Below are 13,790 nucleotides of genomic sequence, written 5' to 3'. Positions count from 1 at the left end.
CCTTTAGGGGCTGACATGGATCCCCTGTCACATTTCAGAGCCAGTGCAAGTCCAGGGATTAACTTTGTACTGATAAAAGCTGGAGCTTAGAACACTGCCTTCCATTTTCAAATATTCTGATGGAGACACAATCTCCAGCCCCCAGACTGTCCAGAGCCTGTACCCCCTGAGGGCCTCCTGACTACAAGGGAAGGTAGGTGTTGCCTGTCAGCACGTTCTTGTTCAGAGACAGAGACAGAGAAAGATCAAGAGAGAGAAAGAGAGACACAGAGAGATAGTAGACAGACTAGCCAATCATCCTCTTCACTTAGCATCTTGATGACGTGACATTGACATTCAAGTTCTCACTGAGTTGCCCAGGGCTCTTCCATGTCCATTTTATCACTCGACACTCTAAGGGCACAAAGATGTGCTTGAGTAACTAAGCTTCAAAGCATTGATCTAAAGCAGGGACAGACACAAACTTGGAATCTTAATTGTCTCATCTGTGCTCAGATACTTGATCTGATTTAGCTCAGTACATATTAATTATCAAGCCAGACACATCTGCAGAAAGAAGTCACATTATGAGCATCTCCAGGGCAATCTTTTCTGCTCATTTTCATCAGTACACAAACTGCAGTCAATCAATGATGACAATGTTTTAGGGCCTCTTGATAATACACACTTTTCCTTAATTTCAAGAATTTTTCTAATATCAATCAATCATTTCCGAAGTTGAGTGACTCACTGAAGACATTGACATAATGATTGAATTTTTGTAACTATAACCATTACATTTCTCAGCCAGAAACAAAACAGAAAATACTTGCAATTACATTGATCAGCAAAGATATAAAACACCACTCACGATGGAAAATCTAGCACCAAGTAACAGTTATAATTTGCCATGATTTGGATTTACAATAGTAAATTAACAAATTAAATAAATAGACATAATACCTGTAGATAGAACAGGAGTCAATAGAAGACATATTTCAAGGATGACTGTGGAGATCCCCATTTTGCTGTCTTCTTCTGAATTTGAATAAAAATGCCTTGAAATTTATAGGTTCCTAGCTAAAAGGGGGCGTGTCTTCTGGGGTACTATATTTCTACTGCTGCCATAAAGATACAGGAAGTAAGGGACTTGTCTAACAATCCATGGTTAGCCTGTGGGAACAATTTAGGTGTGTTCGATTGATTGGCATATGAAGAGTCTGGCTATTCCCCAACTTCAAAAATACTGACATTAGTGGTGTAATTTCCAACTTCCTTCTAGGTGAAACTCTAAGTCTCCCCAGTGCTCTCTGAATATAGGCTTGATTTTATTCTTGAAGAATGTGAATGTATTTATGGGAAGTCTGTTGCAAGTTTTGGGCAGAGCAGGATGAGGGCTGCTGAGCAAATACAGCACACAGTGCCAAGGGGAAAATCATCCTGTAACAGGGAAGAGCTAAATCGGACTCTATGTTCAATCTGTTTCTTTGAATTTAACCTTTGCTTTTTGCTGCTTTTGTTATTATAATCATACATGATGGCCTGCCTCAGGGAACCCTGCCCTTTTGCCTGAATGTTAAAGTACCTCTGTTCAGCTCACAGGCAGACAATCTGCCCTGACCACCTGTATGAATGGCTGCAAGAAAGAAGAAATTTACATTTCCCCTCACTGAGGCTGGTCATTGCCAGAGATATTTTGCAAGACTGATCGCCCTTTCACTTTACTTCCGCACAGCCTCTCCCTCTCTGATTCTATAAAACAAACTGGCATCCAGACCCCAATAAGGTGGTTTTTTGGAGACACTAGTCTTCCATCTTCTTGGTCTGCCAGCTTTCCAAATAAAGTCATATTTCTTGCCTCAATACCTCATCTCTGATTTATTGGCCTGTCATGTGGTGAGCAGAGCGAGCTTGGATTTGGTAACAAATTTGGCTTAGCCAGCCAGGTGCTGCTCGTGGCTAGCTGGCCCCAGTCAGGGAATATTGGGGCAAGGCCCTAGCAGCTCCCAGGACTATTTGTCTTGAGGATCTTCCCTTCAAAATTCCCTGAAATGGCACCAGCTACCCCAGATCTTGGCATTTGAAGCAAGAACAGACCAATTTCTTTGAGTCCATGGACTTGATTTTGCAGGGTAAGTCTACCCAATTCAGTAACCTGTTCATTTGCCTTGATCTTGTCTTATTTTGGTTTTGTGTATCCTTTTGTGTATGAGCCAATGGACTCTACTTTGTAGAGTAAGTCACTCCAGTGTGCACACTGGGAACATATTCCCCCCTCAATTTGGGCTTTTCCTTTACGGGATAAGCCAATTTGTTTGATTGGGGTACCCTGTTGGAGGAGGGAATTGATGTTGGACTCTAACTGATTTGGGGAACTGGTTCTTTGGGAAATAATTCTTTGGTTTTCGTTTAAGGTAAGTCTACCCAATTTGGGAACTAGTTCAACGGTTTTGGTTTTCATTTTGATTTTGTCTTAGTTTTGCGTGCATTGATGCTAGAATTTGTGCCTTTTGTTGGAATTTGTCTGCATCTTTTGTGTTTTGGTGTTATCAAACTTATAAAAATGGGAAATACTCCATCAATCCCAAAGGAGAGTCCTTTGGGACATATATTAGATAAATGGGCAAAACATAGCTGTGAGCCTATGACTAAGAAAGACATGAGGGATATATGTATAAATACAGCTGATTCACTTCGTTGTACAGCAGAAATTGGCACAATAGTGTAAAGCAATTATACACCACTAAAGAGCTAAAAAAAAAAGACATGATATACTATTGTAATCAGGTGTGGACCCAGTATATGTTAGGATCAGAAGATCGATGGCTCCTGAATGGCTTACTCAATTATTATACAATCTTTCAGTTAGAAGTGTTCGGCAAAAGGGCAGGGAAAAGAGTTGAGATTCCATATGTAGAAGCATTTATGCTATTGCATCAAGAGGAAAAGGAGTCAGAGAACTGCCACCTTGTGGTGCAGTGATCTGAAGGAAACCCAAAGGGAAGCCAGTTTTACAAGAGAAGAGGGAGAAAATGAGAGTGGGGATATGTTATTTCACATCTTAACCGCCCCCCCTTCAGCTTATCCAGCTCCCCTACTGGCCAAGCAGGCTGCACTGGCAATTGTTCCGACTGCCCCCTCCCCTCCCCAAGCCACTATGATATTCACCGCCTCCTGTTTCCCCTACAAGTGGGGATCAAATAGAAGTTTCTATGTTAAGCCCTGGAGCATAGGGACTGGGTTTAGTTTCACCATCTAAGATCAGACAGGGCACCCAATTTTGACCGGGAGCCACTTCTGCAGCAGGGCAATTTCCCTTGCCCCAATATCCTATAATAGGCCAGGGTACATCCTTGGACTTGAGGCACCTGATTCTGATTTCCCCATAGGAGCCCCAGGTAACACTGACAACAGGGAACAAGCTGACTGACTTTCTAATAGATACAGGTGCCACATATTCTGTGGTGGACACCAAGGTGGCACAGAAAACATCTCAGTTTATCCCAGTCATGGGAGTTTCTAGAAAAGTACAAAACTGTTCATTCTTACAACCTCTAGAAGGCCAACTAGGGGACCTCACCCGACAGGGCCACGGAACTAATGTGGATCCCTCCTCCTTCAAGATGCAAGCCGTTTTGGCTAAACATTTCATGGCCCATTCTGCCCCAGACATTAGGCACAAAATTCAAAAAGCAACCGCTGGTCCTCTGACTCCAATGAACAATTTGTTCCAATTGGCTTATTCAGTTTTCAATAATAAGGATGTGGCCAAAAAGGCTGAACACATTCAGAGAAATATTCAAAAGGCCCACATGATTGCAATGGCTTTGTCAGCTCAGAGACCAACCAGGGGAAACAAAGTCACCCTAGGAGAAACTTGCCATCTTTGAGATGCAAATGTCATATCTGGTCTTCTTAGAAACCTTCATTTCTGCCATCTTTTTAAAATGCAAATTAAAAAAAAAAGGGTACAGTAATTTAGAACTTGACTTGTTTTCCATAAATATTAGTAAAAAGGGTTTAGTCATCTAGACAATGAGTCAACTACAAATTGACACTTGCCATGGGCACCTGCCATCTACCTCTACAAGGATTAAATCACATGTGCTGCTGCAGCTGCTGACCTTCAAAACCCCCTGAAAGGAATTCAGGATGGAGATTGGGAATGAGACACTCTGTGCTTTGGAAAAATGGGCAGAACAGGTCTACAGATAGTTAGATGTTTTCAGGAGCTGATTTTGTTAGCCAATCCTTTCATCTCCCTATATCTAGAAAAGTGCTAAATCCCTTCATGGTGATGTCTACTCCTTATGACTAGCAGAAACCCTCTACCAAAAGATACATTTGATTGCATGTGCTCCTCCTTCACCAAGATTACATATATACTGACCTTCCCCACTACCTCTTCAGAACAGTTTCTCAGAGCTATTTGGGATGCTGTCTCCTGGGCTGCAGTCCTCATTTTGCCCCAAATAAAACTTAACTCGTAACTCTCACATTGTACAATTTTTTTAAGTCAACAGTTTTGGCGACCATGAATAAGAGTGGACTTCTCTCCTTTGCCTGAACTCTACAAGGAACCAGAGTCTTGGTATCAGCAGAGGCCCCTTGCACCCACCCACCTCCTCAGAGAGCCTAGTCGAATTTGGGTAAGTCTTTCCTAGTTCTCAGATCTCTTGTGTTGGTTGATGATCCTGAGTTTTATTTGGTGGTGTAGTAGGTACCTGCCTCCTCCCAGCTGAAAGATACTGGGGGAGGCCCTGGTTGAAATATACCAGGGAAATACCCACCCAGTGGAAAGATATTGGGGGATGGGGAGGAGGCGCTGGTTGAAAGATACCAGGGAAATACCCACCCAGGTGAAATATACTGGGTGAAGCTCAGTTGAAAGATACTGGAAAATACCCACCTAGGTGAAAGATCCTGAGGTGGGGGGGCTTGGTTGAAAGATACCAGGATTTGCTCAGTTGTAGGAGACTGAGTGGTCTGCACTGAATGGTTGGGTAAGAGGCTGATCTGACACTTTTTCTCAACTCAGCTGCCTTAATAGAATTTGTCAGGATAAAAGTGAAGAGTGTTATTTATCCCAGATAAATTCAACTTTTAAGTGGGAAATAGGGCCTCTGACAGAAACAAGGGCATCAGAAAGCCAACCTCTCTCTAACACCCCAGCCAAGTTTATGTACATACAAAAACTTATACCTGCAAGTACCTACTTAATTGGGAAAGTTATACCAAGGGAGATCTCAATCTAAGATGACCAAATTGGGCTTCTTTTGATATTCCAAAACTGATATTTTTGTGTGCACAGTTAGAAAAAGCCAGCTGTAAGATCAAACAGACTGAATCGAATGCTTACTTTGTTATTTAGAAGCTTCTAAAAGAGGAATTGATAGAGTAACTTTGCGGGAAATGAACAAAAAATTGCTTGAGACTATATCAGAACTAAAAAAACCCACTAGTGTTACTGAGTCCAAGCTCGCTAGATGCCAGTTTGTTTTATAGAATCAGAGAGGGAGAGGCTGTGAGGAAGTAAAGTGAAAGGGCGATCAGTCTTGCAAAATATCTCCGGCAATGACCAGCCTCAGTGAGGGGAAATGTAAATTTCTTCTTTCTTGCAGCCATTCATACAGGTGGTCAGGGCAGATTGTCTGCCTGTGAGCTGAACAGAGGTACTTTAACATTCAGGCAAAAGGGCAGGGTTCCCTGAGGCAGGCCATCATGTATGATTATAATAACAAAAGCAGCAAAAAGCAAAGGTTAAATTCAAAGAAACAGATTGAACATGGAGTCCGATTTAACTGTTCCCCATTACAATTCCCCACTGTCAATGTCCACTCCACAATCTTGTGGAAAAGGGAATGGAAACATTCTAACTATTCCGTCAGATGGATCTTTCTGGGAGTGTCCACCATTGGTGTCAGTGTTCCAAATGTTGAGATTTGTCTTTTGTTCCACTTTGGAAGTGTCTACTTCCCACCTGTAAACTTAAAAAATATTCACAACCTAAACAAATTCTAGAATCAATGCACACAGAACAAAAACAAAACCAGCAAACTAGTTCCCAGATTGGGTAGGCTTACCCTACAAAAATCAATGAAATTAGTTCCCAGTAAACCAGTTCCCAGAATCAGGTAAAGTCCAACAACAATTCCTCCCTCCAGCAGGGTACCCCAAGAAGAATGGCTTGTACCATAAATGAAAAGCCTAGGTTGAGGGGGAATATGTTCCTGGCATGCATGCTGGAGTGAGTTACCCTCCAGAATCTAATCAAATCCATCAACTTGTAGCAACAGATTGAAGTTTGTTGATTTCTTGCTTCAACTGGCAAGCACTGGGCTAGGCAGTGTCACTTCAGGGAACTTTGGAGGGAAGATCCTTAGGACAAATGGTCCTGGCAGCTGCTAGGGCCTTGCTTCAATATCCCCTGACTGGAGCCAGCTAGCCACAAGCAGCACTTGGCTGGCCAAGCCAAATTTTTTACCTAGTCTAAGCTCACTCTGCTCATTCCACAACAGGCCAATGAACTGGAGATGGGGTGTTGAGGCAAGGAATATGAGTTTATTCAGCAAACCATCAGACTGAGAAGATGACAGACTAGTGTCTCCAAAAAACCACCTTATTTTTTTTAGAAGTATATTTCTTTTTTGTAACTAATTAATTAATTTGCTGCATTGGGTCTTCATTCCTGCATGCAGGATTTCTCTAGTTGCAGTGAGCAGGGGCTACTCTTTGTTGTGGCATGGGTGCTTCTCATTGCAGTGGCTTCTCTTGTTGCAGAGCATGGACTCTAGGAGCATGGGCTTCAGCAGTTGTGGTGCATAGGCTCAATAGTTGTGGCTCACGTGCTATAGAGCACAGCCTCAGTAGTTATGGCTCACAGGCTTAGTTGCTCCACAGTATGTGGGATCTTCCAGGACCAGGGATCAAACCTGTGGCCCCTGCATTGGCAGGCAGATGCTTAACCACTGTACCACTAGGGAAGTCCTCCACAAAAACACCTTATTGGGGTCTGGATCCCAGTTTGTTTTAAAGAACCAGAGAGAAAGAGGCTGTGAGGAAGTAAAGTGAAAGGGCAGAACAGAGAAGCAGAGGCTGTGAGGAAGTAAAGTGAAAGGACAATCAGTCTTGTAAAACATCTCCGGAAATGACCAGCCACGGGGAGGGGATGTGTTAATTTCTTCTTTTCTGCAGCTGTTCACAGGTGGGCAAGGTTCTCTGAGGCAGGCCATTATGTATCATTACAATAATAAAAGCAGCAAAAAGCAAAGGTTAAAGCCAAAGAAATAGATCCAATAGGGAGTCCGATTTAGCTCTTCCCTGTTACAATTACACTTGTTTTAATGAGACTAGTTTTTTAAGAGCAGTTTTAGGTTTACAGCAAGATTGAGAGGGAGGTAAAGAGATTTCCCACATAGCCCATGCCCCACACATGCACAGCCTCCCCCTTTCCCATCATCACTCACCAGAGTGGTGCATTTGTTACAATTAATGAATCCAAATTGAAATATCATGATCATCCAAAGTCCATAGTTGTGCTGACTGAGAAAAAAATGCACAGCCTAAAAGTTGAGAATTATGTCTTATTCCGCAGCCTTTCTGAGAACTTCTAGCCAGGAGGCAGCCTCTCAGATGGCTCTGAGGGGCTTCTCCAAAGAGGTAAGGGAGGAGATAGGATATATAGAAGTTTTGCAATAAAAACCGTGTAGTCGGAACATCAAAAGATTACTGTTAATTAAAGAATATCAGATACTTCAAGTTAATGAATTTAGCTCTTTACTGTATATGGAAAGATTCAAGAGTCTGTGCTCATTGAAATCATTCCTTTGATAAGCACCTTAGCTATCTAGGGCCAGTATCCTGTGCTTTCCCATTCTGAGTCCCATCAGGGTGCATCGTTGGCAGTGGCTATGGTAGCTGAGAATTCAGCAGGCAGGGCAGCATTTGTCTCCATCCCAACTTCCCTCAGGGCTCACCATCCAGGGTGGCTGGAGTAGCTTGGTAGCTGCAACATCCTTTACTTACTGATATGGCAGGCAACATTTTTCATTCACAGTTTACATTAGGGCTCACTCTTGGTTTTGAACATACTATGGGTTTGGACAAAAGTATAATGACATGCGTCCATCATTATAATATCACAGAGTATTTCACTGCCCTAAAAATCTTCTGTCCTCCACATATTCATCACTACTTTCCAACCCCTAGCAACCACTGACCTTTTTAATGTCTCCATTACTTACCTTTTCTAGAATATCAAATAGTTGGAATGGTACATATGCAGTCTTATCAAATTGGCTGCTTGCCCTTAGCAATATACATTTAAGTTCCTTCCACATGTCTTTCCATGGTTTGATAGCTCATTTCCTTTTAGCATTAAATAACATTCCATTAGCTGGATGCACTTCAGTTTATTGAACCATTTGCCTACCAAAAGACACCTGTTGACCTAAAAAGGAAACGCACAACGTGAGAGTTGTGAGTTAAGTTTTATTTGGGGCAAAATGGGTGACTGCCATCTGGGAGACAGCAACCCAGATGGCTCTGAGAAACTGCTCCAAAGAGGTGGGGGGAATGTCAGTGTATATGTAATCTTGGTGAAGGAGGAGTACATTCAATCAAACACATATTTTTCTAGAGGGTTTCTGCTAGTCATGAGGAGCAGACATTACCATGAAGGGATTTAGTGCCTTTCTAGATATGAGGAGATGCAAGGACTGGCTAACAAAATCAGCTCCTGAAAACATCTAACTATCTGTAGACCCATTCTGCCTGTTTTTCCAGAGCACAGAGTGCCTCATTCCCAATCTCCACCTTGAATTTCCTTCAGGGGATGTTGAAAGTCAGCAGCTGCAGCAGCACGTGTGATTTAATCCTTGTAGGGGTAGATGGTAAGTGCCCATGGCAAGTGCCAATTTGTAGTTGACAGGGCCCCCTCATGGTCATAAATTTGACCATGCTTTAGGAGGAATTACATGACCATTTCATGCCACAGTGCTAGGAAAGCTCATTCCTAGGTCTTGCGAAGATTTTGCTGATAGGCCACTCAGTGTGCTGGTACTGGGCTAGATCTTTTCAACAAAAGTCAAAGGCCTCTAGACCACCTGTATTTCTAATCTGTTATGGTCCAGGAAAAAAATTCCCCCTTGTTGTATCTTCCCATATCTAAAAAAGCACTATTCTTTATGAAGACATCAGGTTCAATTTCTTACCCAGCTCAGCATTATGGTAAATCTTCTTGAAGAGGAAGCATTTTTTGCAAAGGCATTAGAGTGAAATCATAACTGTCTATAACGAAAAGACATGTTTAAATCTGATTACAATGCAGTTGACAAGAAACTTGGTTACTGCTGTGACATACAACACTTTAAGATAATAACTAGAATTATGACGGATAACATTTTACCAGGACATATCAGATCTTTATGAAGTCCATATAATTTCTAGAATATCTATATTAGTAACATTTACCATACAAAATAACCTAAGAAGGTTTATTACTCATTTGATAATAGTTCCTATTTATTCTAACAAACCAAATTAACCTAATATGTTTAGTATCTCTCTTTGGAATGTTTCAGGGGCTCTTTGAAGCATCCCAAAGTTATCTAGAGGTCAAAAGGACTTCATTAGAATTTGATTTAGGAAACTTTGTCTAAAAAAAGGAAATACCAAAAAGGGCTTAGAATAATCAATCAGATAGGGTCATGGGTCACTGTAAAGCAATAGCTATTTACCTAGCCAAAGTAACAATAAAAGATTTCAAAGGCAAATCCAGAACAGATCACTTAAAAGGTAAAAAAATTTGAAATCTGTTATCAAAGGCAATTAAACATTTTAAGAAATCTTGTCCTCAAGAGAGAGAGAAGCCAAATTCAAGTTTTTTACCATCTTACTTTTACTCAACTAAATTTATTTTAACCTTAGTCAATCCTGATCACACACGAAACTCTTTTCCTGGGGTCCACTTTCCACAAACCTTTCCTCACTTTCTGTAACCATCACTTTACTTCCCATTCAGAAACAGCCATCTGTATATTAGACCTAATTCCTTTTCCCTTAATAAAATATAATTCCATTCCTCATATCTTCTTTACTGAAAATATACATCCTACTTTTCTATTGTTTACTGAAATGCTTTCTTATTATTTCTATTAGCTTTAATTACATACTTACATTAGAATCCTCATCTCTTAGAACCTGAATTTCTTATGAAAAACTAAGAAGTAAGCAATTATGTCTCTTACATTAGCATTCTGTAGGTTGGTGAACATAAATATCAGTGATATTTTCTAAAAACATTTGTTTTCTTTAGAGAACATGGTACCAAGCATATTCATTAATAGTCCTCAATACCTTTTGTTTTTCTGTAAAAGGAAGCCAATGTTCATTAATTAATGTTTCAGTATCTTATTTTATTTAGGAATGACCTAGCTGTGGAGCCCTATACAAAGTCACAAGATAAAATCTGGAGTTAACCTGACCCCCCACAACAACCTAATTCCAGAGTTAACTCGACCCCCATAGCAATCTTTGATACATGACTTGCACAAGCTGATAACCTGACCCCATATTAGGGAAGATACTCACCCCATAGGACCCTAGCCTATCACCTGAAGACACCTTTTGCCTTATGGCACCCTGACCAATCTATTAATGCCATTTCTTAGCAGGAATTTTCTTTGTCTTGGGGTTATAAAAGCTGGCTGTGAGCCCAGGAAAGTGTTGGCTCTTCCTGGCCTGCCAGGAAATTGTCCCACTGTCTTTACAGCATCCTTTCTCTCCAATAAACTCTATCTTCCTTACATTCTATCTTGTGTCTGGAAATTCTTTCCAACCCAAGCTCAGACCCTGACATTAGCTATTCAATAAGCTTCCATCACCTAATTTAGCACAACTCTAGAATTTCAAGTTACCGAAATCTGGAAAGACTATTTTAGATAGACATTCATAAAGCATAATTATTCTTAATAGAGTTTATCTAAAGCTCTTATCTCATTTACATTTAGATTTTCTTTCCTTAAAAGTTTCTTCACATCAAGTTACTTCCCTTGCTGACAAGGGAAGTAACTTGATGTGAAGAATTTGTAACAGATATAACAAGATTTTATTTATCTTATATTACACCTAGGTACAATAAAAGTATTATACTTAATGTTGATGAGTCTAAAACATGTCTATATTAATCAAACCAACAAGCTTAAGCCACCTTCAACACAGATATCAGTTTAGTATTGAATATTTACCAGATATCACCAACCTGAAACTCATTCTGGCCTGATTATTTTCTATTTCTGAGTATTTATATAAGCACTTAATTTCTTTAAAGCCAATTAAGTAGAGCTCTTTTATGAATTCATTTTTGGCAATACCATACACCTACAACACATATATAGATACATATGAACACACAAACAAACACAGAGGCCTCATAGTTCCCATTCCAAAATTTCAGCACCGTGTCAGGTACAACATAAAATCCATCAGTTACAAAGGGTTGGGCTCAAATTGGGCTTCCAGCAGGTGGAAGGAATTGAGGTCACGTATCTAAATGGCTAAACACTTTTTTACTACTGTTTACAGAAAAGACACTTAGGATTTCTATTTAACTTTGACAAGTCAAGTTCTAAATTACTTTACCTCTTTTTGAAAAATTGCATTTAAAAAGATAGCAGAGACAAGGTTTCCTGAGATGACAAGATAAAACATTTGCATCTCAAAAGTACAAGCAAGTTTCTCCTATGATAACTTTGTTTCCCCTTTCTTTAATACTTATAAGCCTCTTAAGATAAATAGGAAAAGTTTGGGGAGTGGTAAAACGATTGGTGGGCTTTGGATTATTTTTGGAGCCACATGTTTATATTCATTAGACCAACAATCAAACATTAATACCAGTATTAATTTGATCTTGAATATTTCCCAGTTCACATGAACCTGATATTCATTCAGCCTAATGTCTCTTGTACTTAGAATTGTTCAATTTGTAAGAGCCTATTTTTCCTTAAGCCAACTAAATAGAGCTCATTTACAAATTAGCCTCAGCAACAATATCCAAAGACAAAGACACACACTGAGACACACATATATCCAGACAGATACAACGAGAGATCTCAAAGTTTCATTTTCTAAACTTAGTCAAGAATCAGATATCACAATACAAAAACTCACTAGTTTATAAAAAGTTGGAATAAGAAAAAAAAATTTAACTTTTTTTTTTAAACTAAGTCTTAGGAATTAGAGATGGTCTAGATAAGTTTCCTGAGAGCCATGGTCTCAAGGTACAGGAAGAGAAAAGCATGTTCTCCTAAAGGCACTTGTTCCTCAGGGTCAGAATTCTGAAGAGATAAATTTTGTTTTGTTTTTCCTTCAAGCTAGCTTTCTCTACTGATGGGGAATTAAATGGGGGTCAGTTAACCTTCGACTGGCATTGTGTACTGAATTGGAGCAATTGAAGGTTCATAATTTTCATAAATACCCCCCCTTTTTTTTGAATGGTTTTGAAAAGTTGATCTGATACTGTTTCAAGTAACTAATTGTTGGTTTCCTGCAAAGAAGTTACTCTATGGTTTCCTCTTTTAGAAGCTTCTAGATACCAAAGTAAACGTTCCATTCAGTCTGTTTGATCTTACGGCCGGCTTCTTTTTCTTTTTTTCTAACTGTGCATGTGAAAATATATATTTATATTTTGAATATCAAAAGAACCCCAATTTGGTCATTTTAGGTTGAGATCTCCTTTAGTATAAGTTCCCCAATTAAGTAGGTACTTGCAAGTATAAGTTTTGTACGTACATAAACCTGGCTGAGGTGTTAGTCAGAGACTGGCTTTCTGACACCCCTTATTCCTATGTTTGAGAGGCTCTATTTCCCATTTTAAAGTTGAATTTGTCTGGGATAAAAAAAAAAATAGTGAGATTGTGTGGTGGGCCAGTGTGCTGCTTGTGAGCTTAACTCCTCTAGGCATCGCCCCAGAGTCGTTTCAGCTCTCTTAAGTGTTTCAGTTTCTCCCTTCAGTGGTCTAAGACCACCAAGGGTGCTCAGATCACTGAATGGCCAATTCGTATCTGTGAACCCTGGATGAGCAAGTGTTCTAATTAATGAGTGGGTTTCCCTATGGGACCACTGCATCATGTGAGAACTGTGCCTCCACCACTCCTGTAAATTTCCCAGTCATCTGAGAAAGACATAAATGGCTAGGAGGAGTCTTGTCCCTTTTCTTTGGAGCAAAGCACTTATGTAATATTTTTATTTTTATCCCAAAAAGTTTTATTAAGGCAGCTGAATTGAGGAAAAGTGTCAGATCAGACTCTTACCTAACCACTCAGCCAAGACCTCTCAGTCTCCTACAACTGAGAAAACCTTGGTATCTTTCAATCATCCCCTTCCCCTCCAGGATCTTTCACCTAGGTGGTTATTCCCCACTGTTTTTCAACTGAGCCCCCTCCCCCCACAGTATCTTGCAACTGGGTGGGTATTCCTTGGTATCTTTCAACTGAGCCCTATCTGCCAAGAACATGTCCTGATTTTGTCCCCAATAAACCTTAAGTTGCAACTCTCATGTTGTGCTTTTTTTTTTTTTTTTTTTTTAGGTCAACACACCTTAATTGTTTCTGAGTTTTGGCAATTGTGAATAAAACTGCATGACATTCTAGTGCAGATTTTTGTGTGAATGTAAGTTTTCGACTCCTTTGTGTAAACACCAAGACACATGTTTGCTAGATGTATGCTAAGAGTATGTTCAGTGTTGTAGGAAACTGTCTTCCAAAGTGGCTTTTGCATTTTTCATTTTGCATTCTGACCAGCAATGAATGAGA

The sequence above is a fragment of the Hippopotamus amphibius genome, chromosome 5, assembly GCF_030028045.1.
Source record: "Hippopotamus amphibius kiboko isolate mHipAmp2 chromosome 5, mHipAmp2.hap2, whole genome shotgun sequence".
Taxonomy (NCBI): Eukaryota; Metazoa; Chordata; class Mammalia; order Artiodactyla; family Hippopotamidae; genus Hippopotamus; species Hippopotamus amphibius.
This window is presented reverse-complemented; position numbering follows the sequence as displayed.